General features: G+C 49.0%; 9 non-coding genes across 9 annotated transcripts; all 9 read right to left on the bottom strand.

The window, feature by feature from the left end:
* Positions 1–248: 248 nt before the first annotated feature.
* LOC142277722 (U2 spliceosomal RNA) lies at positions 249–439 on the bottom strand. Its single transcript, XR_012740837.1, has one exon. It is a non-coding gene; the product is annotated as a U2 spliceosomal RNA (small nuclear RNA).
* Positions 440–1,556: 1,117 nt separating this feature from the next.
* Positions 1,557–1,747, bottom strand: LOC142277720 (U2 spliceosomal RNA). The gene has a single exon (XR_012740835.1). It is a non-coding gene; the product is annotated as a U2 spliceosomal RNA (small nuclear RNA).
* Positions 1,748–2,864: 1,117 nt separating this feature from the next.
* Positions 2,865–3,055, bottom strand: LOC142277719 (U2 spliceosomal RNA). The gene has a single exon (XR_012740834.1). It is a non-coding gene; the product is annotated as a U2 spliceosomal RNA (small nuclear RNA).
* Positions 3,056–4,172: 1,117 nt separating this feature from the next.
* On the bottom strand, positions 4,173–4,363 carry LOC142277717 (U2 spliceosomal RNA). Its single transcript, XR_012740833.1, has one exon. It is a non-coding gene; the product is annotated as a U2 spliceosomal RNA (small nuclear RNA).
* A 1,117-nt stretch (positions 4,364–5,480) lies between these two features.
* LOC142277716 (U2 spliceosomal RNA) lies at positions 5,481–5,671 on the bottom strand. The gene has a single exon (XR_012740832.1). It is a non-coding gene; the product is annotated as a U2 spliceosomal RNA (small nuclear RNA).
* Positions 5,672–6,788: 1,117 nt separating this feature from the next.
* Positions 6,789–6,979, bottom strand: LOC142277715 (U2 spliceosomal RNA). Its single transcript, XR_012740831.1, has one exon. It is a non-coding gene; the product is annotated as a U2 spliceosomal RNA (small nuclear RNA).
* A 1,117-nt stretch (positions 6,980–8,096) lies between these two features.
* Positions 8,097–8,287, bottom strand: LOC142277714 (U2 spliceosomal RNA). Its single transcript, XR_012740830.1, has one exon. It is a non-coding gene; the product is annotated as a U2 spliceosomal RNA (small nuclear RNA).
* A 1,117-nt stretch (positions 8,288–9,404) lies between these two features.
* LOC142277713 (U2 spliceosomal RNA) lies at positions 9,405–9,595 on the bottom strand. The gene has a single exon (XR_012740829.1). It is a non-coding gene; the product is annotated as a U2 spliceosomal RNA (small nuclear RNA).
* Positions 9,596–10,712: 1,117 nt separating this feature from the next.
* On the bottom strand, positions 10,713–10,903 carry LOC142277712 (U2 spliceosomal RNA). The gene has a single exon (XR_012740828.1). It is a non-coding gene; the product is annotated as a U2 spliceosomal RNA (small nuclear RNA).
* Positions 10,904–24,973: the final 14,070 nt, after the last annotated feature.

Raw genomic sequence — 24,973 nt, 5'->3', positions numbered from 1 at the left:
ACTGCAGCATCTGACTCCACTTTGTCCAAAAGGGATCTATTCCATTCAATTACACATGATCTAGATTAGACTGACAACAAGATACTGCACGGGACATAGCAGAGTTGGTGAAGTTGAGTGGTGATGAGTTTGCTATTTGGATGAATAAAGCAAGTAAAAAGTGTGTTAGATAAAAATTCATTTCAATTCGCTAATCGGGCTAATATGAATCAGGTGAATCGAGTTCTGCTTTTGGAAACTGGGTTAAGAAGGGGTGCACCGTTCCTGGAGGTACTGCAATACCAGGTCAATGCGTGGAGTGGACAGAGCAAGCTCTTTTTCCATCTCCCTGTTCTAAAAATCCATTTAATATATGGTCCCCAGATAGGGGACGTATCAGATATTAAACTGATAAGAACAGATACTACACTTGATCTTAGCCAAAAGGCCGAGAAGCGATAACCAGAATTGGTTTGGGCCTCAAGTGGCACCCTGGCCTATGCCGGACACATCTTAGGGAGAGAGAGCGAGAGGGAGACAAACCCACGCCTACACAAGACATTTTGTCACCCAAGCCAACCCTTGAAAAGGCTGCTTTGCAGAGCAAAAACAAGAAGAATGGTGCGTTTTGCAGCCGCCGCCCACTGCAATGAATCTGAATAACTCCTCCTTTAGGGCGCAAGCAACTCCCCTCCCCCTTGCAGTCTTTCCAATTCACGATACAAAAAGACGGACAGGACAGGTTGCCTGACTTTCCGTCACTGCCACCCTTTGCCATCCTTACCCGTAGAAAGCCCTTTCATCATCCCCAAACCCTAATCTTTTCCCTTTCCTTCCCAGCCCCCAAACCCTGCCCTCTGTACCTTTCTCACCACCCGCTTCCCTTCTCCTGTCATCCCCCTACCACCCGGGAAAAAAAGAGATTGCCCCCTCCTTCCACTAGCCCACCCTCCCACCCAAAGAACAACTTCTTCTGCGCAGCTTGTTTTCTAGGCAGCAGCGCTATTGTGATGTCATCGGGGGGCATTGTGACAAGCCGCCAGTGTTCCGTCTCTTCATGTTGTGCACTGTTCAAACCGAAAATACATCAACAGGCAGGCTACAGAAAAGCTTACTAACAAAGGTTAGAGAGGGGCTTTCTCAGAGGGCTTTTTACAGTTTGTCTATTCCCAATTAGCCGGTTTAGTATACTTAATGAAAGTACTAATTCTTTCATAGGCCGCCCATTCTTAGTATTTGACGTTCAGGTAACAACAGGTAACTTTATTTGGAGTGGAAGCAGAGAGATAACACCAGATGCCAATTGTAGATCCTCTCACACCTGTGGTCACTGCAGCATCTGACTCCACTTTGTCCAAAAGGGATCTATTCCATTCAATTACACATGATCTAGATTAGACTGACAACAAGATACTGCACGGGACATAGCAGAGTTGGTGAAGTTGAGTGGTGATGAGTTTGCTATTTGGATGAATAAAGCAAGTAAAAAGTGTGTTAGATAAAAATTCATTTCAATTCGCTAATCGGGCTAATATGAATCAGGTGAATCGAGTTCTGCTTTTGGAAACTGGGTTAAGAAGGGGTGCACCGTTCCTGGAGGTACTGCAATACCAGGTCAATGCGTGGAGTGGACAGAGCAAGCTCTTTTTCCATCTCCCTGTTCTAAAAATCCATTTAATATATGGTCCCCAGATAGGGGACGTATCAGATATTAAACTGATAAGAACAGATACTACACTTGATCTTAGCCAAAAGGCCGAGAAGCGATAACCAGAATTGGTTTGGGCCTCAAGTGGCACCCTGGCCTATGCCGGACACATCTTAGGGAGAGAGAGCGAGAGGGAGACAAACCCACGCCTACACAAGACATTTTGTCACCCAAGCCAACCCTTGAAAAGGCTGCTTTGCAGAGCAAAAACAAGAAGAATGGTGCGTTTTGCAGCCGCCGCCCACTGCAATGAATCTGAATAACTCCTCCTTTAGGGCGCAAGCAACTCCCCTCCCCCTTGCAGTCTTTCCAATTCACGATACAAAAAGACGGACAGGACAGGTTGCCTGACTTTCCGTCACTGCCACCCTTTGCCATCCTTACCCGTAGAAAGCCCTTTCATCATCCCCAAACCCTAATCTTTTCCCTTTCCTTCCCAGCCCCCAAACCCTGCCCTCTGTACCTTTCTCACCACCCGCTTCCCTTCTCCTGTCATCCCCCTACCACCCGGGAAAAAAAGAGATTGCCCCCTCCTTCCACTAGCCCACCCTCCCACCCAAAGAACAACTTCTTCTGCGCAGCTTGTTTTCTAGGCAGCAGCGCTATTGTGATGTCATCGGGGGGCATTGTGACAAGCCGCCAGTGTTCCGTCTCTTCATGTTGTGCACTGTTCAAACCGAAAATACATCAACAGGCAGGCTACAGAAAAGCTTACTAACAAAGGTTAGAGAGGGGCTTTCTCAGAGGGCTTTTTACAGTTTGTCTATTCCCAATTAGCCGGTTTAGTATACTTAATGAAAGTACTAATTCTTTCATAGGCCGCCCATTCTTAGTATTTGACGTTCAGGTAACAACAGGTAACTTTATTTGGAGTGGAAGCAGAGAGATAACACCAGATGCCAATTGTAGATCCTCTCACACCTGTGGTCACTGCAGCATCTGACTCCACTTTGTCCAAAAGGGATCTATTCCATTCAATTACACATGATCTAGATTAGACTGACAACAAGATACTGAACGGGACATAGCAGAGTTGGTGAAGTTGAGTGGTGATGAGTTTGCTATTTGGATGAATAAAGCAAGTAAAAAGTGTGTTAGATAAAAATTCATTTCAATTCGCTAATCGGGCTAATATGAATCAGGTGAATCGAGTTCTGCTTTTGGAAACTGGGTTAAGAAGGGGTGCACCGTTCCTGGAGGTACTGCAATACCAGGTCAATGCGTGGAGTGGACAGAGCAAGCTCTTTTTCCATCTCCCTGTTCTAAAAATCCATTTAATATATGGTCCCCAGATAGGGGACGTATCAGATATTAAACTGATAAGAACAGATACTACACTTGATCTTAGCCAAAAGGCCGAGAAGCGATAACCAGAATTGGTTTGGGCCTCGAGTGGCACCCTGGCCTATGCCGGACACATCTTAGGGAGAGAGAGCGAGAGGGAGACAAACCCACGCCTACACAAGACATTTTGTCACCCAAGCCAACCCTTGAAAAGGCTGCTTTGCAGAGCAAAAACAAGAAGAATGGTGCGTTTTGCAGCCGCCGCCCACTGCAATGAATCTGAATAACTCCTCCTTTAGGGCGCAAGCAACTCCCCTCCCCCTTGCAGTCTTTCCAATTCACGATACAAAAAGACGGACAGGACAGGTTGCCTGACTTTCCGTCACTGCCACCCTTTGCCATCCTTACCCGTAGAAAGCCCTTTCATCATCCCCAAACCCTAATCTTTTCCCTTTCCTTCCCAGCCTCCAAACCCTGCCCTCTGTACCTTTCTCACCACCCGCTTCCCTTCTCCTGTCATCCCCCTACCACCCGGGAAAAAAAGAGATTGCCCCCTCCTTCCACTAGCCCACCCTCCCACCCAAAGAACAACTTCTTCTGCGCAGCTTGTTTTCTAGGCAGCAGCGCTATTGTGATGTCATCGGGGGGCATTGTGACAAGCCGCCAGTGTTCCGTCTCTTCATGTTGTGCACTGTTCAAACCGAAAATACATCAACAGGCAGGCTACAGAAAAGCTTACTAACAAAGGTTAGAGAGGGGCTTTCTCAGAGGGCTTTTTACAGTTTGTCTATTCCCAATTAGCCGGTTTAGTATACTTAATGAAAGTACTAATTCTTTCATAGGCCGCCCATTCTTAGTATTTGACGTTCAGGTAACAACAGGTAACTTTATTTGGAGTGGAAGCAGAGAGATAACACCAGATGCCAATTGTAGATCCTCTCACACCTGTGGTCACTGCAGCATCTGACTCCACTTTGTCCAAAAGGGATCTATTCCATTCAATTACACATGATCTAGATTAGACTGACAACAAGATACTGCACGGGACATAGCAGAGTTGGTGAAGTTGAGTGGTGATGAGTTTGCTATTTGGATGAATAAAGCAAGTAAAAAGTGTGTTAGATAAAAATTCATTTCAATTCGCTAATCGGGCTAATATGAATCAGGTGAATCGAGTTCTGCTTTTGGAAACTGGGTTAAGAAGGGGTGCACCGTTCCTGGAGGTACTGCAATACCAGGTCAATGCGTGGAGTGGACAGAGCAAGCTCTTTTTCCATCTCCCTGTTCTAAAAATCCATTTAATATATGGTCCCCAGATAGGGGACGTATCAGATATTAAACTGATAAGAACAGATACTACACTTGATCTTAGCCAAAAGGCCGAGAAGCGATAACCAGAATTGGTTTGGGCCTCGAGTGGCACCCTGGCCTATGCCGGACACATCTTAGGGAGAGAGAGCGAGAGGGAGACAAACCCACGCCTACACAAGACATTTTGTCACCCAAGCCAACCCTTGAAAAGGCTGCTTTGCAGAGCAAAAACAAGAAGAATGGTGCGTTTTGCAGCCGCCGCCCACTGCAATGAATCTGAATAACTCCTCCTTTAGGGCGCAAGCAACTCCCCTCCCCCTTGCAGTCTTTCCAATTCACGATACAAAAAGACGGACAGGACAGGTTGCCTGACTTTCCGTCACTGCCACCCTTTGCCATCCTTACCCGTAGAAAGCCCTTTCATCATCCCCAAACCCTAATCTTTTCCCTTTCCTTCCCAGCCCCCAAACCCTGCCCTCTGTACCTTTCTCACCACCCGCTTCCCTTCTCCTGTCATCCCCCTACCACCCGGGAAAAAAAGAGATTGCCCCCTCCTTCCACTAGCCCACCCTCCCACCCAAAGAACAACTTCTTCTGCGCAGCTTGTTTTCTAGGCAGCAGCGCTATTGTGATGTCATCGGGGGGCATTGTGACAAGCCGCCAGTGTTCCGTCTCTTCATGTTGTGCACTGTTCAAACCGAAAATACATCAACAGGCAGGCTACAGAAAAGCTTACTAACAAAGGTTAGAGAGGGGCTTTCTCAGAGGGCTTTTTACAGTTTGTCTATTCCCAATTAGCCGGTTTAGTATACTTAATGAAAGTACTAATTCTTTCATAGGCCGCCCATTCTTAGTATTTGACGTTCAGGTAACAACAGGTAACTTTATTTGGAGTGGAAGCAGAGAGATAACACCAGATGCCAATTGTAGATCCTCTCACACCTGTGGTCACTGCAGCATCTGACTCCACTTTGTCCAAAAGGGATCTATTCCATTCAATTACACATGATCTAGATTAGACTGACAACAAGATACTGCACGGGACATAGCAGAGTTGGTGAAGTTGAGTGGTGATGAGTTTGCTATTTGGATGAATAAAGCAAGTAAAAAGTGTGTTAGATAAAAATTCATTTCAATTCGCTAATCGGGCTAATATGAATCAGGTGAATCGAGTTCTGCTTTTGGAAACTGGGTTAAGAAGGGGTGCACCGTTCCTGGAGGTACTGCAATACCAGGTCAATGCGTGGAGTGGACAGAGCAAGCTCTTTTTCCATCTCCCTGTTCTAAAAATCCATTTAATATATGGTCCCCAGATAGGGGACGTATCAGATATTAAACTGATAAGAACAGATACTACACTTGATCTTAGCCAAAAGGCCGAGAAGCGATAACCAGAATTGGTTTGGGCCTCGAGTGGCACCCTGGCCTATGCCGGACACATCTTAGGGAGAGAGAGCGAGAGGGAGACAAACCCACGCCTACACAAGACATTTTGTCACCCAAGCCAACCCTTGAAAAGGCTGCTTTGCAGAGCAAAAACAAGAAGAATGGTGCGTTTTGCAGCCGCCGCCCACTGCAATGAATCTGAATAACTCCTCCTTTAGGGCGCAAGCAACTCCCCTCCCCCTTGCAGTCTTTCCAATTCACGATACAAAAAGACGGACAGGACAGGTTGCCTGACTTTCCGTCACTGCCACCCTTTGCCATCCTTACCCGTAGAAAGCCCTTTCATCATCCCCAAACCCTAATCTTTTCCCTTTCCTTCCCAGCCCCCAAACCCTGCCCTCTGTACCTTTCTCACCACCCGCTTCCCTTCTCCTGTCATCCCCCTACCACCCGGGAAAAAAAGAGATTGCCCCCTCCTTCCACTAGCCCACCCTCCCACCCAAAGAACAACTTCTTCTGCGCAGCTTGTTTTCTAGGCAGCAGCGCTATTGTGATGTCATCGGGGGGCATTGTGACAAGCCGCCAGTGTTCCGTCTCTTCATGTTGTGCACTGTTCAAACCGAAAATACATCAACAGGCAGGCTACAGAAAAGCTTACTAACAAAGGTTAGAGAGGGGCTTTCTCAGAGGGCTTTTTACAGTTTGTCTATTCCCAATTAGCCGGTTTAGTATACTTAATGAAAGTACTAATTCTTTCATAGGCCGCCCATTCTTAGTATTTGACGTTCAGGTAACAACAGGTAACTTTATTTGGAGTGGAAGCAGAGAGATAACACCAGATGCCAATTGTAGATCCTCTCACACCTGTGGTCACTGCAGCATCTGACTCCACTTTGTCCAAAAGGGATCTATTCCATTCAATTACACATGATCTAGATTAGACTGACAACAAGATACTGCACGGGACATAGCAGAGTTGGTGAAGTTGAGTGGTGATGAGTTTGCTATTTGGATGAATAAAGCAAGTAAAAAGTGTGTTAGATAAAAATTCATTTCAATTCGCTAATCGGGCTAATATGAATCAGGTGAATCGAGTTCTGCTTTTGGAAACTGGGTTAAGAAGGGGTGCACCGTTCCTGGAGGTACTGCAATACCAGGTCAATGCGTGGAGTGGACAGAGCAAGCTCTTTTTCCATCTCCCTGTTCTAAAAATCCATTTAATATATGGTCCCCAGATAGGGGACGTATCAGATATTAAACTGATAAGAACAGATACTACACTTGATCTTAGCCAAAAGGCCGAGAAGCGATAACCAGAATTGGTTTGGGCCTCGAGTGGCACCCTGGCCTATGCCGGACACATCTTAGGGAGAGAGAGCGAGAGGGAGACAAACCCACGCCTACACAAGACATTTTGTCACCCAAGCCAACCCTTGAAAAGGCTGCTTTGCAGAGCAAAAACAAGAAGAATGGTGCGTTTTGCAGCCGCCGCCCACTGCAATGAATCTGAATAACTCCTCCTTTAGGGCGCAAGCAACTCCCCTCCCCCTTGCAGTCTTTCCAATTCACGATACAAAAAGACGGACAGGACAGGTTGCCTGACTTTCCGTCACTGCCACCCTTTGCCATCCTTACCCGTAGAAAGCCCTTTCATCATCCCCAAACCCTAATCTTTTCCCTTTCCTTCCCAGCCCCCAAACCCTGCCCTCTGTACCTTTCTCACCACCCGCTTCCCTTCTCCTGTCATCCCCCTACCACCCGGGAAAAAAAGAGATTGCCCCCTCCTTCCACTAGCCCACCCTCCCACCCAAAGAACAACTTCTTCTGCGCAGCTTGTTTTCTAGGCAGCAGCGCTATTGTGATGTCATCGGGGGGCATTGTGACAAGCCGCCAGTGTTCCGTCTCTTCATGTTGTGCACTGTTCAAACCGAAAATACATCAACAGGCAGGCTACAGAAAAGCTTACTAACAAAGGTTAGAGAGGGGCTTTCTCAGAGGGCTTTTTACAGTTTGTCTATTCCCAATTAGCCGGTTTAGTATACTTAATGAAAGTACTAATTCTTTCATAGGCCGCCCATTCTTAGTATTTGACGTTCAGGTAACAACAGGTAACTTTATTTGGAGTGGAAGCAGAGAGATAACACCAGATGCCAATTGTAGATCCTCTCACACCTGTGGTCACTGCAGCATCTGACTCCACTTTGTCCAAAAGGGATCTATTCCATTCAATTACACATGATCTAGATTAGACTGACAACAAGATACTGCACGGGACATAGCAGAGTTGGTGAAGTTGAGTGGTGATGAGTTTGCTATTTGGATGAATAAAGCAAGTAAAAAGTGTGTTAGATAAAAATTCATTTCAATTCGCTAATCGGGCTAATATGAATCAGGTGAATCGAGTTCTGCTTTTGGAAACTGGGTTAAGAAGGGGTGCACCGTTCCTGGAGGTACTGCAATACCAGGTCAATGCGTGGAGTGGACAGAGCAAGCTCTTTTTCCATCTCCCTGTTCTAAAAATCCATTTAATATATGGTCCCCAGATAGGGGACGTATCAGATATTAAACTGATAAGAACAGATACTACACTTGATCTTAGCCAAAAGGCCGAGAAGCGATAACCAGAATTGGTTTGGGCCTCGAGTGGCACCCTGGCCTATGCCGGACACATCTTAGGGAGAGAGAGCGAGAGGGAGACAAACCCACGCCTACACAAGACATTTTGTCACCCAAGCCAACCCTTGAAAAGGCTGCTTTGCAGAGCAAAAACAAGAAGAATGGTGCGTTTTGCAGCCGCCGCCCACTGCAATGAATCTGAATAACTCCTCCTTTAGGGCGCAAGCAACTCCCCTCCCCCTTGCAGTCTTTCCAATTCACGATACAAAAAGACGGACAGGACAGGTTGCCTGACTTTCCGTCACTGCCACCCTTTGCCATCCTTACCCGTAGAAAGCCCTTTCATCATCCCCAAACCCTAATCTTTTCCCTTTCCTTCCCAGCCCCCAAACCCTGCCCTCTGTACCTTTCTCACCACCCGCTTCCCTTCTCCTGTCATCCCCCTACCACCCGGGAAAAAAAGAGATTGCCCCCTCCTTCCACTAGCCCACCCTCCCACCCAAAGAACAACTTCTTCTGCGCAGCTTGTTTTCTAGGCAGCAGCGCTATTGTGATGTCATCGGGGGGCATTGTGACAAGCCGCCAGTGTTCCGTCTCTTCATGTTGTGCACTGTTCAAACCGAAAATACATCAACAGGCAGGCTACAGAAAAGCTTACTAACAAAGGTTAGAGAGGGGCTTTCTCAGAGGGCTTTTTACAGTTTGTCTATTCCCAATTAGCCGGTTTAGTATACTTAATGAAAGTACTAATTCTTTCATAGGCCGCCCATTCTTAGTATTTGACGTTCAGGTAACAACAGGTAACTTTATTTGGAGTGGAAGCAGAGAGATAACACCAGATGCCAATTGTAGATCCTCTCACACCTGTGGTCACTGCAGCATCTGACTCCACTTTGTCCAAAAGGGATCTATTCCATTCAATTACACATGATCTAGATTAGACTGACAACAAGATACTGCACGGGACATAGCAGAGTTGGTGAAGTTGAGTGGTGATGAGTTTGCTATTTGGATGAATAAAGCAAGTAAAAAGTGTGTTAGATAAAAATTCATTTCAATTCGCTAATCGGGCTAATATGAATCAGGTGAATCGAGTTCTGCTTTTGGAAACTGGGTTAAGAAGGGGTGCACCGTTCCTGGAGGTACTGCAATACCAGGTCAATGCGTGGAGTGGACAGAGCAAGCTCTTTTTCCATCTCCCTGTTCTAAAAATCCATTTAATATATGGTCCCCAGATAGGGGACGTATCAGATATTAAACTGATAAGAACAGATACTACACTTGATCTTAGCCAAAAGGCCGAGAAGCGATAACCAGAATTGGTTTGGGCCTCGAGTGGCACCCTGGCCTATGCCGGACACATCTTAGGGAGAGAGAGCGAGAGGGAGACAAACCCACGCCTACACAAGACATTTTGTCACCCAAGCCAACCCTTGAAAAGGCTGCTTTGCAGAGCAAAAACAAGAAGAATGGTGTGTTTTGCAGCCGCCGCCCACTGCAATGAATCTGAATAACTCCTCCTTTAGGGCGCAAGCAACTCCCCTCCCCCTTGCAGTCTTTCCAATTCACGATACAAAAAGACGGACAGGACAGGTTGCCTGACTTTCCGTCACTGCCACCCTTTGCCATCCTTACCCGTAGAAAGCCCTTTCATCATCCCCAAACCCTAATCTTTTCCCTTTCCTTCCCAGCCCCCAAACCCTGCCCTCTGTACCTTTCTCACCACCCGCTTCCCTTCTCCTGTCATCCCCCTACCACCCGGGAAAAAAAGAGATTGCCCCCTCCTTCCACTAGCCCACCCTCCCACCCAAAGAACAACTTCTTCTGCGCAGCTTGTTTTCTAGGCAGCAGCGCTATTGTGATGTCATCGGGGGGCATTGTGACAAGCCGCCAGTGTTCCGTCTCTTCATGTTGTGCACTGTTCAAACCGAAAATACATCAACAGGCAGGCTACAGAAAAGCTTACTAACAAAGGTTAGAGAGGGGCTTTCTCAGAGGGCTTTTTACAGTTTGTCTATTCCCAATTAGCCGGTTTAGTATACTTAATGAAAGTACTAATTCTTTCATAGGCCGCCCATTCTTAGTATTTGACGTTCAGGTAACAACAGGTAACTTTATTTGGAGTGGAAGCAGAGAGATAACACCAGATGCCAATTGTAGATCCTCTCACACCTGTGGTCACTGCAGCATCTGACTCCACTTTGTCCAAAAGGGATCTATTCCATTCAATTACACATGATCTAGATTAGACTGACAACAAGATACTGCACGGGACATAGCAGAGTTGGTGAAGTTGAGTGGTGATGAGTTTGCTATTTGGATGAATAAAGCAAGTAAAAAGTGTGTTAGATAAAAATTCATTTCAATTCGCTAATCGGGCTAATATGAATCAGGTGAATCGAGTTCTGCTTTTGGAAACTGGGTTAAGAAGGGGTGCACCGTTCCTGGAGGTACTGCAATACCAGGTCAATGCGTGGAGTGGACAGAGCAAGCTCTTTTTCCATCTCCCTGTTCTAAAAATCCATTTAATATATGGTCCCCAGATAGGGGACGTATCAGATATTAAACTGATAAGAACAGATACTACACTTGATCTTAGCCAAAAGGCCGAGAAGCGATAACCAGAATTGGTTTGGGCCTCGAGTGGCACCCTGGCCTATGCCGGACACATCTTAGGGAGAGAGAGCGAGAGGGAGACAAACCCACGCCTACACAAGACATTTTGTCACCCAAGCCAACCCTTGAAAAGGCTGCTTTGCAGAGCAAAAACAAGAAGAATGGTGCGTTTTGCAGCCGCCGCCCACTGCAATGAATCTGAATAACTCCTCCTTTAGGGCGCAAGCAACTCCCCTCCCCCTTGCAGTCTTTCCAATTCACGATACAAAAAGACGGACAGGACAGGTTGCCTGACTTTCCGTCACTGCCACCCTTTGCCATCCTTACCCGTAGAAAGCCCTTTCATCATCCCCAAACCCTAATCTTTTCCCTTTCCTTCCCAGCCCCCAAACCCTGCCCTCTGTACCTTTCTCACCACCCGCTTCCCTTCTCCTGTCATCCCCCTACCACCCGGGAAAAAAAGAGATTGCCCCCTCCTTCCACTAGCCCACCCTCCCACCCAAAGAACAACTTCTTCTGCGCAGCTTGTTTTCTAGGCAGCAGCGCTATTGTGATGTCATCGGGGGGCATTGTGACAAGCCGCCAGTGTTCCGTCTCTTCATGTTGTGCACTGTTCAAACCGAAAATACATCAACAGTAGAGATGAGCGAACCGGTCCCGGTTCGGCTCGAGGCGGTTCGCCGAACGGGGGGTCTGGCTCGAGTTCGGCTCGTCGAACGTTCGACGAACCGAACTCGAGCCCATAGGAAACAATGGCAGGCAATCACAAACACAGTAAAACACCTAGAAAACACCCTGAAAGGTGTCCAAAAGGTGACAAACAACTCACAACATAACACAAACACATGGGAAAGTGACAAGGACATATACTCATGTGAAAACAAAACAGCTGGACAAGGAAAAAGAGGGAGACACACAGATATATGAGTATATGCAAAGAAACATCGATTCCATTATTGTGCAACTTGAGCCCTGCTCATTTTAGGCTTCCAATCTGGATAAATTGCCTGAGCTCGCCACGTACGCCTTGAGGATCTTGTCGTGTCCTGCAGCCAGCGTTCTCTCGGAACCTGTCTTCAGTGCTGCTGGGGGTCTGCTGGCAGATAAGCACACGTGTCTGTCCACTGACAATGTGGACCTGGCTCTCAGAGGACTTTTCTTCCCCTGGGTCAGCCAGGGGAGGCGAAAGGCACGCGTATTTTTGAGAGTGCTTCATGCAAAGCATCTTTTTCTTTGTCAAAAGGGGGGCTCAACCGATGCCAGTCAAGTGGGGTGTGTGTGGCCCAGTTAGTGGCAACGAGGGAGACTGTGGTTGGAGTCCCCTCGCTGTGTCTCTAAAAGAACCAAGATGAACAAGTCATGGCTCTCAGAGGACTTTTCTTCCCCTGGGTCAGCCAGGGGACGGGAAAGGCACGCGTATTTTTGAGAGTGCTTCATGCAAAGCATCTTTTTCTTTTTCAAAAGGGGGCTCAACCGATGCCAGTCAAGTGGGGTGTGTGTGGCCCAGTTAGTGGCAACGAGGGAGACTGTGGTTGGAGTCCCCTCGCTGTGTCTCTAAAAGAACCAAGATGAACAAGTCATGGCTCTCAGAGGACTTTTCTTCCCCTGGGTCAGCCAGGGGACGGGAAAGGCACGCGTATTTTTGAGAGTGCTTCATGCAAAGCATCTTTTTCTTTGTCAAAAGGGGGGGTCAACCGATGCCAGTCAAGTGGGGTGTGTGTGGCCCAGTTAGTGGCAACGAGGGAGACTGTGGTTGGAGTCCCCTCGCTGTGTCTCTAAAAGAACCAAGATGAACAAGTCATGGCTCTCAGAGGACTTTTCTTCCCCTGGGTCAGCCAGGGGACGGGAAAGGCACGCGTATTTTTGAGAGTGCTTCATGCAAAGCATCTTTTTCTTTGTCAAAAGGGGGGGTCAACCGATGCCAGTCAAGTGGGGTGTGTGTGGCCCAGTTAGTGGCAACGAGGGAGACTGTGGTTGGAGTCCCCTCGCTGTGTCTCTAAAAGAACCAAGATGAACAAGTCATGGCTCTCAGAGGACTTTTCTTCCCCTGGGTCAGCCAGGGGACGGGAAAGGCACGCGTATTTTTGAGAGTGCTTCATGCAAAGCATCTTTTTCTTTTTCAAAAGGGGGCTCAACCGATGCCAGTCAAGTGGGGTGTGTGTGGCCCAGTTAGTGGCAACGAGGGAGACTGTGGTTGGAGTCCCCTCGCTGTGTCTCTAAAAGAACCAAGATGAACAAGTCATGGCTCTCAGAGGACTTTTCTTCCCCTGGGTCAGCCAGGGGACGGGAAAGGCACGCGTATTTTTGAGAGTGCTTCATGAAAAGCATCTTTTTCTTTGTCAAAAGGGGGGGTCAACCGATGCCAGTCAAGTGGGGTGTGTGTGGCCCAGTTAGTGGCAACGAGGGAGACTGTGGTTGGAGTCCCCTCGCTGTGTCTCTAAAAGAACCAAGATGAACAAGTCATGGCTCTCAGAGGACTTTTCTTCCCCTGGGTCAGCCAGGGGACGGGAAAGGCACGCGTATTTTTGAGAGTGCTTCATGCAAAGCATCTTTTTCTTTGTCAAAAGGGGGGCTCAACCGATGCCAGTCAAGTGGGGTGTGTGTGGCCCAGTTAGTGGCAACGAGGGAGACTGTGGTTGGAGTCCCCTCGCTGTGTCTCTAAAAGAACCAAGATGAACAAGTCATGGCTCTCAGAGGACTTTTCTTCCCCTGGGTCAGCCAGGGGACGGGAAAGGCACGCGTATTTTTGAGAGTGCTTCATGCAAAGCATCTTTTTCTTTTTCAAAAGGGGGCTCAACCGATGCCAGTCAAGTGGGGTGTGTGTGGCCCAGTTAGTGGCAACGAGGGAGACTGTGGTTGGAGTCCCCTCGCTGTGTCTCTAAAAGAACCAAGATGAACAAGTCATGGCTCTCAGAGGACTTTTCTTCCCCTGGGTCAGCCAGGGGACGGGAAAGGCACGCGTATTTTTGAGAGTGCTTCATGCAAAGCATCTTTTTCTTTGTCAAAAGGGGGGGTCAACCGATGCCAGTCAAGTGGGGTGTGTGTGGCCCAGTTAGTGGCAACGAGGGAGACTGTGGTTGGAGTCCCCTCGCTGTGTCTCTAAAAGAACCAAGATGAACAAGTCATGGCTCTCAGAGGACTTTTCTTCCCCTGGGTCAGCCAGGGGACGGGAAAGGCACGCGTATTTTTGAGAGTGCTTCATGCAAAGCATCTTTTTCTTTGTCAAAAGGGGGGGTCAACCGATGCCAGTCAAGTGGGGTGTGTGTGGCCCAGTTAGTGGCAACGAGGGAGACTGTGGTTGGAGTCCCCTCGCTGTGTCTCTAAAAGAACCAAGATGAACAAGTCATGGCTCTCAGAGGACTTTTCTTCCCCTGGGTCAGCCAGGGGACGGGAAAGGCACGCGTATTTTTGAGAGTGCTTCATGCAAAGCATCTTTTTCTTTTTCAAAAGGGGGCTCAACCGATGCCAGTCAAGTGGGGTGTGTGTGGCCCAGTTAGTGGCAACGAGGGAGACTGTGGTTGGAGTCCCCTCGCTGTGTCTCTAAAAGAACCAAGATGAACAAGTCATGGCTCTCAGAGGACTTTTCTTCCCCTGGGTCAGCCAGGGGACGGGAAAGGCACGCGTATTTTTGAGAGTGCTTCATGAAAAGCATCTTTTTCTTTGTCAAAAGGGGGGGTCAACCGATGCCAGTCAAGTGGGGTGTGTGTGGCCCAGTTAGTGGCCACGAGGGAGACTGTGGTTGGAGTCCCCTCGCTGTGTCTCTAAAAGAACCAAGATGAACAAGTCATGGCTCTCAGAGGACTTTTCTTCCCCTGGGTCAGCCAGGGGACGGGAAAGGCACGCGTATTTTTGAGAGTGCTTCATGCAAAGCATCTTTTTCTTTTTCAAAAGGGGGCTCAACCGATGCCAGTCAAGTGGGGTGTGTGTGGCCCAGTTAGTGGCAACGAGGGAGACTGTGGTTGGAGTCCCCTCGCTGTGTCTCTAAAAGAACCAAGATGAACAAGTCATGGCTCTCAGAGGACTTTTCTTCCCCTGGGTCAGCCAGGGGACGGGAAAGGCACGCGTATTTTTGAGAGTGCTTCATGAAAAGCATCTTTTTCTTTGTCAAAAGGGGGGGTCAACCGATGCCAGTCAAGTGGGGTGTGTGTGGCCCAGTTAGTGGCAACGAGGGAGACTGTGGTTGGAGTCCCCTCGCTGTGTCTCTAAAAGAACCAAGATGAACAAGTCATGGCTCTCAGAGGACTTTTCTTCCCCTGGGTCAGCCAGGGGACGGGAAAGGCACGCGTATTTTTGAGAGTGCTTCATGCAAAGCATCTTTTTCTTTTTCAAAAGGGGGCTCAACCGATGCCAGTCAAGTGGGGTGTGTGTGGCCCAGTTAGTGGCAACGAGGGAGACTGTGGTTGGAGTCCCCTCGCTGTGTCTCTAAAAGAACCAAGATGAACAAGTCATGGCTCTCAGAGGACTTTTCTTCCCCTGGGTCAGCCAGGGGACGGGAAAGGCACGCGTATTTTTGAGAGTGCTTCATGCAAAGCATCTTTTTCTTTTTCAAAAGGGGGCTCAACCGATGCCAGTCAAGTGGGGTGTGTGTGGCCCAGTTAGTGGCAACGAGGGAGACTGTGGTTGGAGTCCCCTCGCTGTGTCTCTAAAAGAACCAAGATGAACAAGTCATGGCTCTCAGAGGACTTTTCTTCCCCTGGGTCAGCCAGGGGACGGGAAAGGCACGCGTATTTTTGAGAGTGCTTCATGCAAAGCATCTTTTTCTTTTTCAAAAGGGGGCTCAACCGATGCCAGTCAAGTGGGGTGTGTGTGGCCCAGTTAGTGGCAACGAGGGAGACTGTGGTTGGAGTCCCCTCGCTGTGTCTCTAAAAGAACCAAGATGAACAAGTCATGGCTCTCAGAGGACTTTTCTTCCCCTGGGTCAGCCAGGGGACGGGAAAGGCACGCGTATTTTTGAGAGTGCTTCATGAAAAGCATCTTTTTCTTTGTCAAAAGGGGGGGTCAACCGATGCCAGTCAAGTGGGGTGTGTGTGGCCCAGTTAGTGGCAACGAGGGAGACTGTGGTTGGAGTCCCCTCGCTGTGTCTCTAAAAGAACCAAGATGAACAAGTCATGGCTCTCAGAGGACTTTTCTTCCCCTGGGTCAGCCAGGGGACGGGAAAGGCACGCGTATTTTTGAGAGTGCTTCATGAAAAGCATCTTTTTCTTTGTCAAAAGGGGGGGTCAACCGATGCCAGTCAAGTGGGGTGTGTGTGGCCCAGTTAGTGGCAACGAGGGAGACTGTGGTTGGAGTCCCCTCGCTGTGTCTCTAAAAGAACCAAGATGAACAAGTCATGGCTCTCAGAGGACTTTTCTTCCCCTGGGTCAGCCAGGGGACGGGAAAGGCACGCGTATTTTTGAGAGTGCTTCATGCAAAGCATCTTTTTCTTTTTCAAAAGGGGGCTCAACCGATGCCAGTCAAGTGGGGTGTGTGTGGCCCAGTTAGTGGCAACGAGGGAGACTGTGGTTGGAGTCCCCTCGCTGTGTCTCTAAAAGAACCAAGATGAACAAGTCATGGCTCTCAGAGGACTTTTCTTCCCCTGGGTCAGCCAGGGGACGGGAAAGGCACGCGTATTTTTGAGAGTGCTTCATGCAAAGCATCTTTTTCTTTTTCAAAAGGGGGCTCAACCGATGCCAGTCAAGTGGGGTGTGTGTGGCCCAGTTAGTGGCAACGAGGGAGACTGTGGTTGGAGTCCCCTCGCTGTGTCTCTAAAAGAACCAAGATGAACAAGTCATGGCTCTCAGAGGACTTTTCTTCCCCTGGGTCAGCCAGGGGACGGGAAAGGCACGCGTATTTTTGAGAGTGCTTCATGCAAAGCATCTTTTTCTTTTTCAAAAGGGGGCTCAACCGATGCCAGTCAAGTGGGGTGTGTGTGGCCCAGTTAGTGGCAACGAGGGAGACTGTGGTTGGAGTCCCCTCGCTGTGTCTCTAAAAGAACCAAGATGAACAAGTCATGGCTCTCAGAGGACTTTTCTTCCCCTGGGTCAGCCAGGGGACGGGAAAGGCACGCGTATTTTTGAGAGTGCTTCATGAAAAGCATCTTTTTCTTTGTCAAAAGGGGGGGTCAACCGATGCCAGTCAAGTGGGGTGTGTGTGGCCCAGTTAGTGGCAACGAGGGAGACTGTGGTTGGAGTCCCCTCGCTGTGTCTCTAAAAGAACCAAGATGAACAAGTCATGGCTCTCAGAGGACTTTTCTTCCCCTGGGTCAGCCAGGGGACGGGAAAGGCACGCGTATTTTTGAGAGTGCTTCATGCAAAGCATCTTTTTCTTTTTCAAAAGGGGGCTCAACCGATGCCAGTCAAGTGGGGTGTGTGTGGCCCAGTTAGTGGCAACGAGGGAGACTGTGGTTGGAGTCCCCTCGCTGTGTCTCTAAAAGAACCAAGATGAACAAGTCATGGCTCTCAGAGGACTTTTCTTCCCCTGGGTCAGCCAGGGGACGGGAAAGGCACGCGTATTTTTGAGAGTGCTTCATGCAAAGCATCTTTTTCTTTGTCAAAAGGGGGGGTCAACCGATGCCAGTCAAGTGGGGTGTGTGTGGCCCAGTTAGTGGCAACGAGGGAGACTGTGGTTGGAGTCCCCTCGCTGTGTCTCTAAAAGAACCAAGATGAACAAGTCATGGCTCTCAGAGGACTTTTCTTCCCCTGGGTCAGCCAGGGGACGGGAAAGGCACGCGTATTTTTGAGAGTGCTTCATGCAAAGCATCTTTTTCTTTGTCAAAAGGGGGGGTCAACCGATGCCAGTCAAGTGGGGTGTGTGTGGCCCAGTTAGTGGCAACGAGGGAGACTGTGGTTGGAGTCCCCTCGCTGTGTCTCTAAAAGAACCAAGATGAACAAGTCATGGCTCTCAGAGGACTTTTCTTCCCCTGGGTCAGCCAGGGGACGGGAAAGGCACGCGTATTTTTGAGAGTGCTTCATGCAAAGCATCTTTTTCTTTTTCAAAAGGGGGCTCAACCGATGCCAGTCAAGTGGGGTGTGTGTGGCCCAGTTAGTGGCAACGAGGGAGACTGTGGTTGGAGTCCCCTCGCTGTGTCTCTAAAAGAACCAAGATGAACAAGTCATGGCTCTCAGAGGACTTTTCTTCCCCTGGGTCAGCCAGGGGACGGGAAAGGCACGCGTATTTTTGAGAGTGCTTCATGCAAAGCATCTTTTTCTTTTTCAAAAGGGGGCTCAACCGATGCCAGTCAAGTGGGGTGTGTGTGGCCCAGTTAGTGGCAACGAGGGAGACTGTGGTTGGAGTCCCCTCGCTGTGTTTTACATGCTTTTAGAAGGGCATGAAATGGCTTGGAGGTTGACTTTCATCATATGCAAACTGTTGGCTACCAAAATGCTGCCTTTCCAACAACTGTGGTTATAGGCAATGAGGAACATACTGATGAAGATGAGACGCAGATACCCGATTGGGATGACAACTTAAATATTCGGTCAGGGCAAGAAGAAACTCGGTCTGAGGGGTAGGGGAGTGCAAACACAACAATTGATGATTAAGTTCTAGATCACACCTACTGTCAACCCACAGTCAGACACTCGAGGAGGTCAACAGAGGCGGTGGAGGAGGATGCAACCGACGTCGAAGTAACCTGGCGCCTTCCTGGACACAGTCGGAGCACTGGTAGCACGTCTACAACTGCATCCTCAGCCACCACTCTGCCTCTGAGCATTATTCGGGGTGGATCAACAGGTCGCATGGCCTCTAAGCCTTGCCTAGCCAGGTCCTTTTTTGACATAGAAAAAGATCGCCCAAATTATGTGATCTGTAAAATTTGTCATGGTTCTCTTAGTAGAGGTCAAAACCTCAGCAGTTTGACAACTTCTTCCATGAATCGTCACATGAATAAATATCATATGGCCCGATGGGAAGCTCACCGTGCTGCAATGCGGCCTAGCGGAGCGAACCATCCACCGCCTGCCCCTTCCAGTGCATCCGCGCGCTCGTCATCTTCTAGGACTGTGGGGACAGCTGTCACACCTGTTTTTCCACCCACAACTTCCACCACTGTAACCGCAACAGGCAGTTTGCTTGGTAGGTCGTCAGTTGGTTTGGAAGGGGAAACAAGTGAGTGTGTACAGCTCTCTCAGACATCGATAGCACCAACTTTGGATGAAGGCAACATCATGTCTCCGCCTGCACTTTCCTCACAAAGCTGCATTTTTCCAGGGACACCCGACTCAACACCGTCTACACACAGCAGCCAGATCTCTGTCCCTCAGATGTGGTCAAATAAAAGGCCACTTCCTGCGACCCATGACAAAGCGAAGAGGTTGACTCTATCCCTCTGTAAGCTGTTGACTACAGAAATGCTGCCTTTCCGCCTAGTGGACACACAGGATTTTAGAGACCTTATGTCTGTCGCTGTGCCCCAGTACCAGATGCCTAGTCGCCACTACTTCTCTAAGAAAGGTGTGCCCGCGCTACACCAGCATGTCGCACACAACATCACCGCTTCCTTGAGAAACTCTGTGTGTGAACGGGTGCATTTCACCACCGATACTTGGACCAGTAAGCATGGACAGGGACGTTACATGTCGCTGACTGGCCACTGGGTAACTATGGTGATAGATGGTGAAGGGTCTGCTGCACAAGTCTTGCCGTCCCCACGACTTGTGTGTCAATCCTCTGTCTGTCCAAGTTCCGCCACTGCTTCTGCATCCTCCACCTCATCTGGGTCCTCCACCTCCGCCCCAAGCCTGCCTGGTCAGGCCACCAGCGTTCTCACTGCGCAGAAGGAATCACGCACCCCTCATTACTATGCTGGTAGCAGAGCGCAACGGCATCAGGCGGTCTTTAGCTTGACATGTCTTTGAAATAGGAGTCACACAGCGACTGAGTTGTGGGCAGCTCTGGAGACTGATTTTGATAAATGGTTGTCTCCACTCAACCTGCAGCCTGGTAAGGCCGTGTGCGACAATGCTGCAAACCTGGGTGCGGCCCTTCGCCTGGGCAAGGTGACACACGTGCCTTGTATGGCTCACGTGTTTAACCTTGTTGTCCAGCAATTTTTAACACACTATCCCGGCCTAGATGGCCTTCTGACCAGGGCACGGAAACTGTCTGCAGTGCTCACTTCCGCCGTTCAACCGCCGCACCTGAGCGACTTGCATCGCTCCAGAAGTCTTTCGGCCTGCCGGTTCATCGCCTGAAATGCGATGTGGCGACACGCTGGAATTCAACTCTCCACATGTTACAGCGACTGTGGCAGCACCGGCGAGCCCTGGTGCAATACGTCATGATGTATAGCCTGGGCCAACGAGATGCAGAAGTGGGGCAGATCACCCTGATGGAGTGATCTCAGATCAAGGACCTATGCACCCTTCTGCACAGTTTCGACATGGCGACGAATATGTTTAGCGCTGACAATGCCATTATCAGCATGACGATTACAGTCATTTACATGCTGGAGCACACGCTAAACACTATTCGTAGTCAGGGGGTGGGACAACAGGAAGGGGAGGAACTACAGGAGGATTCATATGCGCAAGACACAACAACATCACCAAGGTCCAGACGTTCATCATCACCAACGCGGCAGGCATGGGACCATGGGGGACAGGGATCAACAAGGGCGCATGGTAGCAGGTGAGATGTTGAGGAAGGTGCAGGAGGACATGAAGATATGGAGGACGAACTGTCCATGGACATGGAAGACTCAGCAGATGAGGGGGACCTTGGTCAAATTTCAGTTGAAAGAGGTTGGGGGGAGATGACAGAGGAAGAAAGAACGGTTAGCACCTCTATGCCACAAACACAGCGTGGACTTGGTGCGCATGGCTGCGCAAGACACATGAGTGCCTTCTTGTTGCACTACCTCCAACATGACCCTCGTATTGTCAAAATTAGAAGTGATGATGACTACTGGCTTGCCACACTATTAGATCCCCGGGACAAGTCCAAATTTTGTGACATAATTCCACCCATAGAAAGGGACGCACGTATGCAGGAGTATCAGCAGAAGCTGTTACTCGATCTTAGCTCGGCTTTTCCACCAAACAACCGTGCAGGTGAAGGGAGTGATTCTCCCAGTTGTAACTTGACAAACATGGGACGGCCTCGTCATCTTCAACAGTCTACCCGTACCAGTAGGACCGTATCTGGTGCTGGTAACAGCAATTTTATGGAATCTTTTCATAATTTTTTTAGACCCTCCTTTGCAAGGCCACCAGAGACAACAAGTCTGACACATAGTCAACGGATGGAGAGGATGATACAGGAGTATCTCCAAATGAACATCGATGCAATGACTTTGCAAATGGAGCCTTGCTCCTTTTGGGCTTCAAATCTAGAAAAATGTCAAGAGCTCTCCAGTTACGCCTCGAAGATTTTGTCGTGTCCAGCTGCCAGCGTTGTCTCTGAACGTGTCTTCAGTGCTGCTGGGTGTGTGCTGACAGATAAGCGCACGCGTCTGTCCAGTGACAATGTGGACAGACTGACGTTCATCAAAATGAACAAGTCATGGATCCAGAAGGAATTTACTACCCCTGTGTCATCCTGGGGAGAGTAAATGCTTGTGGATTTGGAATGTGCTTGATGCAAATCAAAACATCCTGTTTGCAACTAGGGCACAAGTGCTGCCACTGATAAGGTGTCTGTGTGGGGCCCAATTTTTGGAAAAAAAGGGAGACTCCGCTTGGAGTAACCCTTGCTTGCTGTGTTTTTTAAAAATGATACAAGATGAACAGATCTGAAGGCAAGATGAAGCCAACATCATGTCTCCGCCTGCACTTTTCTCACAAACCTGCATTTTTCCAGGGACACCCTACTCAACACCGTCTACAGACAGCAGCCAGATCTCTGTCCCTCAGATGTGGTCAAATAAAAGGCCACTTACTGCGACCCATGACAAAGCTAAGTGGTTGACTCTATCCCTCTGTAAGCTGTTGGCTACCGAAATGCTGCCTTTACGCGTAGTGGACACACAGGATTTTACAGACCTTATGTCTGTCGCTGTGCCCCAGTACCAGATGCCCAATCACCACTGCTTCTCCAAGAAAAGCATGCCCGCGCTACACCGGCATGTCGCACACAACATCACCACTTCCTTGAGAAAATCTGTGTGCGACAGGGTGCATTTCAACACAGATACTTGGACCAGTAAGCATAGACAGGGTCATTACATGTCACTGACTGGGCACTGGCAAACTATGGTGAGAGATGGAGAAGGGTCTGCTGTACAAGTCTTGCCGTCCCCACGAGTTGTTTCAATCCTTGTTCTGTATGTAGAAGTTAATACACTGCTTCTGCCTCTTCAACCTCGTGTGGGTCCTCTACCTTTGCGCAAACCCTGTGTGGTCAGGCCACCCTTCCTTGCAACTGCGCACAAGGACTACCACACACCTCCTTACTATGCTGGCAGCAGAGCTCAATGCCATCAGGCGGTCAAAGTTTTACTTTGAAATGTATGGGAAATGTGAGTCACACCGCTATTACAGAGAATAGTAGTCAGGCAGGGTCAAAACATTAATTGAGGAACAGGAACAGAATGGGACGGCCAGGACTTAATCAGAAAACAAGCAGAGGTGAAATGCGTATCGGCCAACAAGGTACATAAACAGCAAGCAGGAAAAGTAGTCAGGTAACAAGCACACAAAATCATAAAACTGAACTGGGGGTAAAATTAACCAGAGGTTCATAGCTATGTCTGGCAGTGGTCTGCAGACAGGATGGGCATAAAAAAGGGTGTGGTGTCTTCCCATTGGTTGTAGCTGAATGATGGTATTTCATCTGTGAGATACCCACCAGCTACATTCAGCCAGAGATTCTGCATCTGTCAAGGTAATGCAGCCCAGTGGGTGAGCATAACCTGCGTCCACCTGCGCCGCTGGCATCGACTACTCTCCCATCATCAGCACTATTCATGAAAGGAACACGTTGTCACCTGGCGACCGGAGTACAAATTGACGGAGCGGACTCCGTTGGTGACTTAACAGCCGTGTGCGGCAATGATGCAAACCTGGCTGCGGGCCATCCTCAGGGCAATGTGACACACGTGCCTTTTATGGCTCACGTGTTGATCCGAATTCTCCAGCAATTTTTAAAACACCATCACGGCCTACATGGCCTTGTGCAGCGGGCACGCTCGCTATGTGCTCACTTCCATCGTGCGCACACAGCAGCTCAACAACTTTCATCACTCCGGAAGTCTTAGGGTCTGGCAGTTAAACGCCGGAAATGCGATGTTCCGACACGCAGGAATTGGAATCTGCACATGTTGCAGCGTGTGTGGCAGCACCGCAGAGCCCTGCTGAAATACGGTAAGACATATAGCCTGGGATAAGTTGATCCAGAGGTGGTGCAGATCACGCTGCTGGAGTGGTGTCAGATCAAGGACCTATGCACCCTGCTACACAGTTTTGAAATGTCGACGAAGATGTTTAGCACTGGCAATGTCATTCTCAGCGTGACAATTCTGGTCATCTACATGATGGAGCACACTGTAATTATTATTCGGAGTCAGGTGTTGGGACAAGAGGAAGGGGAGGAAGTACAGGAGGAGTCATATGCGGAAGGGATAACAAGATCTACGAGGTCCAGATGGTCAGCGGCACCTATGCGGCAGTCATGGTGAGGGAGAGGGATTAACAAGGGCGCATAGTATCAGCAAAAAGTGTTGATGAAAGTGCAGGAGCCCATGAAGAAATGGAGGACGAACTGGCGATGGGCATGGAAGACTCAGCAGATGAGTGAGAGCTTGCTCACATTTCGGTTGTGCGAGGTTGTGGGTAGAGGGCAGAGGAAGGATGCACGATTCTCACCTCTCTGCCACCAACACACCAAGGACTTGGTCCTCCTGGATGCACAAGACACATGAGCGCCTTCTTGCTGCACTACCTACATGACCCTCGGATTGTATGAATTTGAAGTAATCCTGAATACTGGGTTGCCACACTGTTAGATCCCCGGTACAAGACAAAATTTGGCGAACTAATTCCTGCCATAGAAATAGACGCACGTATACAGGAGTATCTGCAGAATGTGGTACGCAATCTTAGATCTACTTTTCCACTAAACACCAGTGCTGCACAGAGTGAATCTCAACACTTTGTCATGGATAGGAGGAAATGGTCTTTTACTTGTCCACATCGGAGGGACCGAGGGATGGCTGCTGTGCTGAGATGGCGTTGAGTACGGTGTCCCTGCACAGTTGCACTTTTGGTCATATCCCAAAATGAGTTGAAAAAGGACAGATGCTGTTGGAAAGGGGAACAGGTGTGTTGGAAAGGGGAAAAAAATTTTGGTCCGTGGATTTGGTGGTTAAACAACTGTAACATTTGCTGAAGAAACAACATCTGTTACAGTGGGACTGGCAGATTTGGATAAAGTGGTATATAATCTGTGACCGCTATATAACAAAAATTAATAAGAAAAGAAAGAGAAAGGTATATATCACCTTCAGCAGTCAGTGTCCACCGTGCTCCCAGTTGGAAAAGGAGAGGTTGGCAACTTGAAGGTTTGGTGGAGGATACAGAGCTGTGTGGCTATGAAACTAATAGTAGCCTGAACCGAGTTAGACGCCATTCGGATCTGGAGACTGTGAGCCCTGTTAGCGTCACAGGGTCCACATGCCCACCCAGCCCAGGAACTCCCTGTTAACAACACAGGGGCCATTGAGTACGCTGACCGTGTGCGTAGGGGCCACACCTGTGGACAGCAGGCGCATCAGCAGCAGCAGGCCTGTTAATGCCACTGGGCTGCACAAGCAGGACTGTTAGGACAGGAGCTGGTCTTAACCGTTCTGCGTTACCAACTGTGGTGGTGGCCTGCATCCACCACCCTATCCCTGCCTACCTCTGGCCTAAAGCCGCAATGGGTTCAACACATGGAGGTGTGCTCTTTCGGAGCATAATAGAAGACTGCGCACCTCCTTGTTGGCTCCAGCCCCTTTTATAACCTGGGTCCGCCCCAAACCAGGGTGAACCACAATGCACCTCCTGGAGACAAAAGCAGAGTGACACGTCATGAGTGGCATAACTAGCGTCCTATTTGGAAACGCAACTTCAATGATGACCTCATGGCTGCCATGACCCAAACACCTCACCAGTCATC

Source organism: Anomaloglossus baeobatrachus, unplaced genomic scaffold, assembly GCF_048569485.1.
Source record: "Anomaloglossus baeobatrachus isolate aAnoBae1 unplaced genomic scaffold, aAnoBae1.hap1 Scaffold_413, whole genome shotgun sequence".
In the NCBI taxonomy this organism is placed as follows: Eukaryota; Metazoa; Chordata; class Amphibia; order Anura; family Aromobatidae; genus Anomaloglossus; species Anomaloglossus baeobatrachus.
Note: the sequence above shows the minus strand (reverse complement) of the source record. Positions and strands in the feature narration are given on the sequence as shown.